We start from the raw sequence: 9,486 nt of genomic DNA, 5'->3' as shown, positions 1-9,486 counted from the left end.
GCCCTCCCACACCGCCCCCCAGACCAGTCATATCTGACAATATGCTTACTAACAGCATTTATTTGTCGTACTTATTATGCAGCAGTAAGATAAAGACATGGATGTGCATGACTGTAGTGAAAGTCCCAAGTGAATATATTTGAGTGCAGCTATAGTGAAAATGCATACTGGACCCTTTCAGAATAAAAAAATATTGCAGAAGTAGGACAGCATGTTCAGAGTAAAGCTGCTATAATAATGTTTAGTTTATTTTTGAGTGAATTTACTTGAAGGAAAATCGGCTGATGTGATAGGAGGGAAATAGATTTTTTTCTCCCTCTCTCTCTCACACACACAGACACACACACACAGACACACACACACACACACACACACACACAGAGTAAAGGGAAATAAATGTACAATAACATCTGCTGTCTCACATGAAAAGTTTAATTTCTATTATGAAGCATAATGAATAGTATGACAACCTAAAAATGTGGCAGGCATGTGATTATCAGCTTTAGGAATAACGCACACCACATGGTGCATTTGAAATGGATGTACAACTTATATTTAAACCAGGTTCCCATTTTTACTGTGGTGTTACTGTCATGGCCTAGTATGAAGTACGCTCTAAAAACCCTAAACTATTTATTGATGCGGTAATTACATAAGTATGCTATGTCATAATAAATTGATCCCCATTTTTTTTAGGTCTGTTTAGGTCACTATACAGGTCTGAGTGTGATGAGTGGAGGGAAAAAGGGACATTGTAGTTGTAGATGTACAAATATCTTACTGATACGGTGGACTCAGAATTTTCAATATTTCCACACTGATATGTCAAAAATATTGGCAATCCAAGTACACATCTCTGCTTATTTTGCAAAAAAGTTCAAGGTGCGAGTCTGCTGGTGTATCATTGAGTCAGTTTAGCCAGATGGGTTAAAAGCTTTAAGGTCAAACAGCTCCAACATGGATAAAATTATGAATGTGGCTGTTGAAGTAAAAAAAACAAACATCATCTTTCCCTTGTCTCTGTGTGTTTAAAAAAAACCTACATGTTATAAATATACTTATATTCCACATGGGGCAACAAGGGATCCTCTATAATCACCTTGTCTGTTGCAGTGTGTGTGTGTTTATTGCTGAAATTGTTGTTTTGTAAAAACTACAGATTTGAGTTTGCATATCTAATATCTAGAAGGGAACTGGTAGCATTTCGTCAGAGTGAAACCTCATGATCAAGAATCGTAGTAATATTTGGATTCTTTCGTACTGATTACAAAGCTTAATTATGATTAGCTCAGTCAGGGGACGTGAGTGTGGATATTTATTTTTAATTGAAGGAATATTGCATTGTTGACATCGTACCTTACATGCAATTGTCAAATTGGTACTTGTGCAAAAAAAAAAAAAAAAGATCCCTGTAGTGGTAACTGTGAGTCTGCCTCACATGCTACAGGTTTATGTTTCCCCTTCGTTCTCTGGTATTTGCCTTTTCACTCTCCTTGCAGAGCACCGTTGTGCTGTTTCAGACCGTTAGCATGACATTCTGTGACTCATCATTCTGTCTTCTCAGACCCCTCTGGCAAAATGGGCTCCCACCCCCATTTCCTGGTGAAACTGTGCCTCTCTTCTTGTACTTGCTCACATGTGTTGTGGCCAGACTGCAGAGAACCCCCCACCCCTTTCTCTGCCTTCTTTCTGCACCACTCAGCACAAACTTTATAGTATTCGAATTTGCTGTGATAGGAACAGGTTTTCATGGCTTTTGTTGGTTATTTTCCAGCAGTTGGTTTCAGTTCTGTCCTCAGCAGCATTTGCATATAGAGGCTGTCAAATGGTCAGTCACCTTTCTTACAGACACACATTTAGGTTGTGGATTAATTTCAATAGTAGCCAATCCAGGTGTACTTCAAAATTAGATATGATCTTTGCATGACCGTTTTCGTTAAAGCTGATAACACTGGTGGCAGCAGTGCACCTCATGAGGGTGCCAGGTCTTTGCATGCTTCTTACAGGCATATGTTTTGCATTGGCTTTGATTTTTCTTTTTTCCCCTCCTTTACACAGAAGGTGCTGCATCACTGTAGTGCGCACAGTGTCACACCTGTAAATGCTGAATAGAAAACTGATTGCACAAACATGGTACTAATACTTAAATAAGTGTACATTGTGTGCTCAGCTGCCTAGCTTGTGGTGTGTATGTGTATACATCACATTTTCAGAAAATTGGTCTAGTTGAAAAATATAGTGTAATTTTGTGGCTTCCCCGGTGTGTGTGTGTGATTTAAGTACATTTTGAAAAGTTACACTGTAATTAGACTACATTTTAGAACGGGTGACAGAGGTACTTTGAGAGATGTCAGCTGCTTCAGTGCCAGTAAATTATCTGCTTCATTATTACATTTTAGATAGTAATATGATAACCTGCAACAGCACTGGCTGTAAGATCTGACATAGCAGAGTATTCCTCTTGACTAGACACACATGGTGTTTTCATTTCTGTAGCACCAATCTTTTTTTATTTTCCACCTCAGGCTACTAGACCAGGCCACAATATTAACTTCAGTGCAATTAGATGGAAAAGATTTCACATGGTCCAGAATCATTTATTCGTCCTGACCTGCTAAGCAGGTAACGCCTCATCTGCTCCTTGGAGTTGTGCTGGTGTGCACAGAGGTCGGATATATTTTCACACACTCTCAAACGACGTCCTGTTTGATCAGCTACAATAGTTTAAAGTAAATTTGGTTTACACCCGACAGTAGTGTTAGCACATGTTCGTTTGGATGTACTGCAGTTTCTAAAGTTGACTTGCTGATGTGTACTCATCACTACTCGCATGTAAGTAGGAAGTGGGATTAACAGAAATCATGTCTTTAGTTGTATGTAATTTATTTATTAGCTCCAACTCACACAAAACCCATGACGTTTATTTTTATGTATCTAAATTCAGTCTTCAGTGCCAAAATAAAAATGTTTAGCCACACTGTAGGGGGAAGCCTTGTTATTTCAGCATGAAGGGTTTTGGTGGTGGTGTGTGCCTAACCCTTTGTTTTTACACTGAACAAAAAAATAAAAAATACTATCGGACTTTAATTTAGGCATGTGTCTGCAACACAAAGAGCAAGCACAGTTTATGTACTTTGTGTAATTGCTGCATGAGTGTATGGGTGTGTGTGTGTGTTTCTACTCTCACACTTTTGCTTTGCTTCCTCTTTTGCCACTGTTGCAAATGTGAGCATGCACACACTGCCTAATTTTACCCTTCTGTTCTCTGAATTCTGATTACTCTAAAAAAAAAAAAAAAGTTGTGGCAGTTATTTTCAAAGCTGGGGCTGTAAACAAAAGAAAAAATGTAGATGGTCGAACCCCTCCTTTTTTTTTAAAAATAGCAGTTCATGCTGTTGGTCAAGTGTAAATCCAGTCCCCAGGTTGTAGTTTTGAAATTGCACCACAGTGTACAGCTTTGTCTGCATCCTGTTTATTGCTGCTATGTCTTTCGTGACAGTAAGAGGAAGCCAGAGATAGTTAAAAATGTAGTGCATAACTGTAGAGGTCACAAATTAATTGTTGGAGAACAGACTGGTACTGAGCTGAATTGTACTCTTCATATTGTAGAAGCAAGTGCCAGAGTTTTGTGTGTTTGGATTAAATATTTCACCAGACACATTGTGCACACAGGGAAGTATTTAGATGACAGACACTGCTGCCTTTATAACGTGATCCCACAAGTGGTTAAAAATGGCTTGGACCTTTTTTGACAGTAAAGTTCTGTCCTGTCGTCAGATGTGCACATTCAGATCAGCCTAATAAATCAAATAAGTTGCATCATACTTTGCAAATATTTTGTTATTAAATTAATTTAATTGAGATATTTTTATAAGCTTGGGCAAAATGTCTGTCTTAAATGTCATAGACACACCTAAATGTAAATGTAGTGGGGTGGTGTGTATACCTGCAGAGAGCAAACACACACCTCTGAGGTCACACATGCATATCTACACCTAGTGTTGTCCTGCGAATTGTCGATCCTCGGTATATGTTTCCACATGTTTCATTTGATAAGACATGGCTGCAGATTCCAGGGAATCCCAGTCAGTCTGCCTGTGCCTATGCTATACATGTTTTCTTGGGTGCACAAGTGTAAAAGGCTTTTCCTGGATTAACACATGCCATTACAGTAGTGCTGTTTTTTTTTTTTATGGAACAAAGCAGTTCTTCATTGGTTGCATCCCTGCTCTACTGTAAAACTATTCGTTACCTCCTAGGTTTGAATTTAGACCTGCTGCACACCTTCCAAATGTATTATTAGTTCCAAAAAATGTCATCACAATCTGTTCATTTGTTGTTCAAAATGTCAAATACTGTGTAAATATTGACCCTGCTGTTGAAATATTTTTTTCCAAAGTTGTGGCACAGTCTTCCAGGCGCACAAATAGAACAATGATTTTGCCAGCCTAGTTCCTGGTGTTAATCTAGCTTACCTTTGGCCAGTGATGATTTTATAATTGTGTAAGGAGATGCATCTTGCTTTTAGTGAAAAGGGAAGAAACAGCATTATTTCATTGTGTTATGGGTAGTGGTGTTAATCACTAATGTGTTTTGCATGGATCTCTTCTTGTGGATAGATGTGATTGCAATTATGTTTTCCCCCACAGCTTAGGATGTCATACAGATCTCCCTTTAGTTTGTGCTTATACAAGCGGAAGGCTGTGTGTAAAGCAGCCCCAGAGAGGCCAGCCCAGACCACTTGATCTGAGGAGGTGATGGGTTGTCATGTCCATGTCCCTTTACCCGACAGGGTGTAGGAGGTTACTTGACCCTTCAACTTTGGGGTCAGGTGACTCTTTGAGATCATTGTATGGGGAGCAAGTGTCAGAGGAATGGGTTAAAAAGGCTGAGCAGTGGAGGTGACATGTCCGGGCATGCTTCCTTTAAGGAGAGAGAGAGGGGGAGAAAAATAGGGAGAGGTTAGAGTCACTGACGTAACATTTCCACCTGGACTTGTAAAGAAATTTTAAAAAGAAAAGAACTTACCTGATTTGATGTTTTGTGCATTTTTTTTTGGTTATCTATTGTTTTATTACAGCTTCAGTTTAATTCATGCAGGACTGTAAACAAGAAGGCATCTACACATCACATGTCAGATAAGGAAAGGGTCTGGCTGTTCCTGGCGCAGCCTGTTTTCTACAAGAAAATACATGAACCGTATCAGCAGCAGTCTGTGGTAGTGACTTTATATTTGGGGCATTAGTTAACTTTTTTTTCCCCAATTGATTTTTCAGTGATGACAGATGCCCCTTTCCAGTCCAGTCCAGTCCAGTTCTGACTTCAGATTGAATTCGCAGAAATAAAAACTGCACCGCCTCATGAGAGAAACAGGTGTGTGGCATTTTTGTGTAATGAAGTATATGATGATTTTTAAGATGGCTGTAAAAATATTTGTTCTGCTAATTCTTGTTGTTGTGGCTCTTGGTGCCCACACACTGTATTTTACTACTATTTGGTGCAATCCACAATATCTCCTGAGCATTATTATTTCATGCAGTATTTCTTAAAAAATAATTTGATCTAGAAGAGGCCACTGATTATGGAAGTAAAGGGGGAGGGCTCTGTATTTGAGGGAGTGCTTAATTTTTGTGACTAATTAGCCGATAGTTTGTTTTTTCCAGGCATCACTGTAAGTGGTGTTTGGGTCCATGCAGCCAATAGATTTTATTTTCATATGAGAAAACAAATCGGGCAACAGCTCATACACTTCAGAAAAAGTGGGGAATCTAAAACTGTAAACACTTTTTATTTTTTTCTTAAGAATTATATTCTCCCTTTCATTATACAAAATTATGGTAAGTAGCATGCCACTTGTAATAGTGCATAGAAACACCAGAACAAAAAGCCTTCATTGCAAAAATCAAATATAGCTGGTCCACTGACATGTGCTAAAGTGTGTAAACCCATTTGCTTTTTCAAAAGAGAACCAATCTTCCCATTTCCAGTCCCATGCTTATCCAAAACACACACAACAGGCAGTTAACAGCAGCAGTGAGCGTCCAGCTGGTGGAAGTAAGGTCACAAAAAAATCACCCAGACTTTAGGTTTGGAGAACATTTAACACAAAGACGGTTAATTTTTGACCCCTCTGTGTGAGGCATAGTAATTACAACCCGGTGTAAACCTGTGTGTCAATGTGGAGTGTTGTGTTAATGGTACTTTGGGCACATTTTAAGCCCGTCGTGGGGTTTTTACAGCGTTATATGACATTAGATGACTTGTGTTGGGATCACCTTCCCCAGCAGGGGATTCATCCAGAATGCCTAATGACAACATGTGACATGCCTTGGTGTGCTGCTTACACATGGGCAGGTGATACCAGGCTGCCCCTACTTATCCAATTATGTGAGGCTAGTAGGAAATTGCTCAGTCTCCCCACCCTTCCAGCACTGCCAGGTCTGTGGTGGTACACAACACAGCGTGCAGTAGATCCACAAAGACGTGCACTGCACTCACTTATTAACTAACTACACACATTCAGACAGTGATGAAGACATGGTGACAATGAAGGGAAGTTAAAAAAAGCTGGAGGGAGCAAATGATAAATAAATGTAATTTCTAACTGTGTTTGAATTTTTAGTTTGCTGCTGCTCTTCACTTGTTGTAATTTGGAGCAGAAACCACTGTGAAAACTGTTATTTGTGGGACACTAACATCACAACCAGCTTCATGCAGGACTTTCAAGTGGTTTAACGTCTGGGCTTAATCGGCAGACATGACTGATCAAAGCTTTGTGTTTTCTGTCTGTAATCCTCCATTATTCCTGTTTGCATCTTTTCCATGAAAGAAATGTTTTAAAAGAACCGTGTTACATTTCTTAAGCAAGTAGTCTGTCCGACGAGCGTGAGGCGGAAAAGAAGGGCATGACTTGACAGTGTGGTTTTGGGAGAGATGCTATTAGATTAAGGCCATCAGGTCCCTCTCAGACTTGGGTCATAATTACAGGTCCATTGAGACCTCTAGTGGCAACACAACCGTTGGACCCAGGCTTCCACAGGTTTCTTATTAGGATGAAGTTTAACACTTGTGGGTTGTGTTAAAGGAGATTTTGTTGTTATCTGCCAGGACACAGCAAAGGGAAGAGACGCGTCAACGGGCAAAGGTGTCACACAAACTGTCTGGAATAACTTGGCGATGTTGCCGATTAAAAGCAGGGGAGCTGTTTTCAGAGGTCTCAAACTATTTTAAAATGTTCTCTTCTCAGCATGTCGTACTGAGCACAATGAAGTAGTATTATCTTCCTGTATAAGAGCACACTGGGAGAAATGGGACAGAAATGCTCTGTAATATTCAAATAATATGGTTTGTAAATTTAATGAAGGATTTTTACTAAATAACGCGGTGTGCTGTTTATCATACTATTTTCACAGGGTGACGCTGACTCAAAGTTATCTGAGTTTTTTTAATCAAATCAAATTGGTGCCAAGTTGTTCCTGTTAATGGTTTCTGTTGGTATTTTTTTTATTTTTTATTTTTTTTTTAGATACTGTATTAATCCCAGAGGGAAATTCGTTACGGCTGCTGCACAAGCAGTGTCATACAATGACTAGCAAGGCGCGCCACAGGCTAGGGTGAAGTGTCTTGCCCAAGAACACACAACAGTGACTACGGAGGAGTTGGGATTGAACCACCAACCTTCCGGTTATTGGACAACCCTGCTATCCCACTGCGCCACTGTTGCCCCATGAAGTGTTGAAGTGTTGGTCAGGCTGCAGACAGCAGTCATTATCTGTAAAGAAGTTTTATTCCGACTGGCCCGCAGAGAGACCTGACCTCAGCCCCATCCAGCAGCTTTGGGAGGAAACGGAAGCCGACGGAGAGCCTTATCATCCGACATCAATGCCCAGCCTCACATTGTGGCCAAATTGGTGCAAATCTCTGCAGCAGCAGGATCTGAACAGCGTCTCCCTAGAGAGCAGAGGCTGTGATTCCTGCGTACTCATGTCCGTAGGGTTAACTCCTGCCGTCCATATATTTTTGACCACGTGGAACATCGATACTTGATTATTGATCTGTGGAACTTTTGACATGCTGCGTCTAAAATACACTTCCTGTTTTTGTGTCTTTCAGGCGGCGTGCCTCCGACAGAAGACTTAATCTGATCCTGGCCTTCGTCGGACTGTCTTTAGGTAGATAAGTGATAGGTAATGAGTCTGTATCCATCTGTAAATATTTGGTCGGGATTAGAAGCCTGGAGGACGACGAGCCTGCAAACAACACGGAGGAGGAGGAGGAGGAGGAGGGACCCTGACTGCAGTTCTGGTGATGCTGTAGCAGCACGGAATGGTTTGTGGGTTACTCTGAGATGCAGGCCATGCTGTGCTGCAGCAGTAGAGCCAGTTCCTACAGCCGTCAGCCTGAATCAACGCCACAGACAAGATGAAGGTTTTCTGATGATTAAAAAGTCCGTTGGACGCTTTTCATTCTCACCTTCTGGTCGCCTTACTGTAGCAGCACGTAAATATTGGAGTTAAGACTCTCACAGAAGCCTCCAGTATTGATCGTGCTGCTGAAGCAAAGCTGACCACTAACGATCAGGGAGTGACCCGAGTGACCAAACACTGAGGGGTTCACAGGTGCAGCGCACACTCGGCTCTGTCTGCACACTTGGACAAATAAACTGTGAAATTGGCTTTTGTCTGTGACGTGTTTTGAATGTGACGTTTGCTGCTGTTGTTGTTCTGAAGGCTGCGCGTGTATGTGACACTCGTCCACGCGCACACACACCTGCCTGAGCGCTGACACAGATTGACTGCGGATTGAAATCAATACACTCACACTTTAGACTGTAAACACCTCACTTATTTCCCTAGAATCAGATTCTCTCCAGTCTGAATAATGATTCCAAACTTTCGGTCCTTTTGAAAATGTTTCAGAGTCGATGTCCTTTGCGCACAGTTATCGCCGCTTTATGCCTTCATGTCTATTCTATATTCCGCCGTTATGTAAAATAACCCTGAAGCTTTGCAGCGTGTAACATGGCGTCCCGTCTGACGGCTAAAACCTCCATTTTAAGTGCCAGCACATCCGCTGACGATAATCCCAAAGCAGACCTGCCTAAAAGTCGCCTCCATTCCCCCCCAGACGCGCGGGCCTCCTCCACAGGCCTGTTTGGATCATTTTAAATATCTGGCTCTCAAACTGTGAGGCGCTCTGCAAAAAAACTGATGCAGAGATTAACGCGTTATTTCCCCACACGTCATAAAATAAAGGTGCTCTGGCACATTTAGTCAGATGAAGGTGGGTTTTTATTATTTTCCTGATGACTCTTTGCGGCCTGATCATGTCTGCGCTCTGAACACGCGCGTCTTTCTTCCATGTGGCCTGCTGGGCCTTTTTTAATAAGGATCATTCAGATCTTTTTATGTCTCCACATTTACCCAGCGATGCTGGAGAATTTGAACAATAACACATTAATGAATATTAATTTTACAAATAAGAATA

This window comes from Parambassis ranga, chromosome 21 (assembly GCF_900634625.1).
Source record: "Parambassis ranga chromosome 21, fParRan2.1, whole genome shotgun sequence".
Taxonomy (NCBI): Eukaryota; Metazoa; Chordata; class Actinopteri; family Ambassidae; genus Parambassis; species Parambassis ranga.
Note: the sequence above shows the minus strand (reverse complement) of the source record.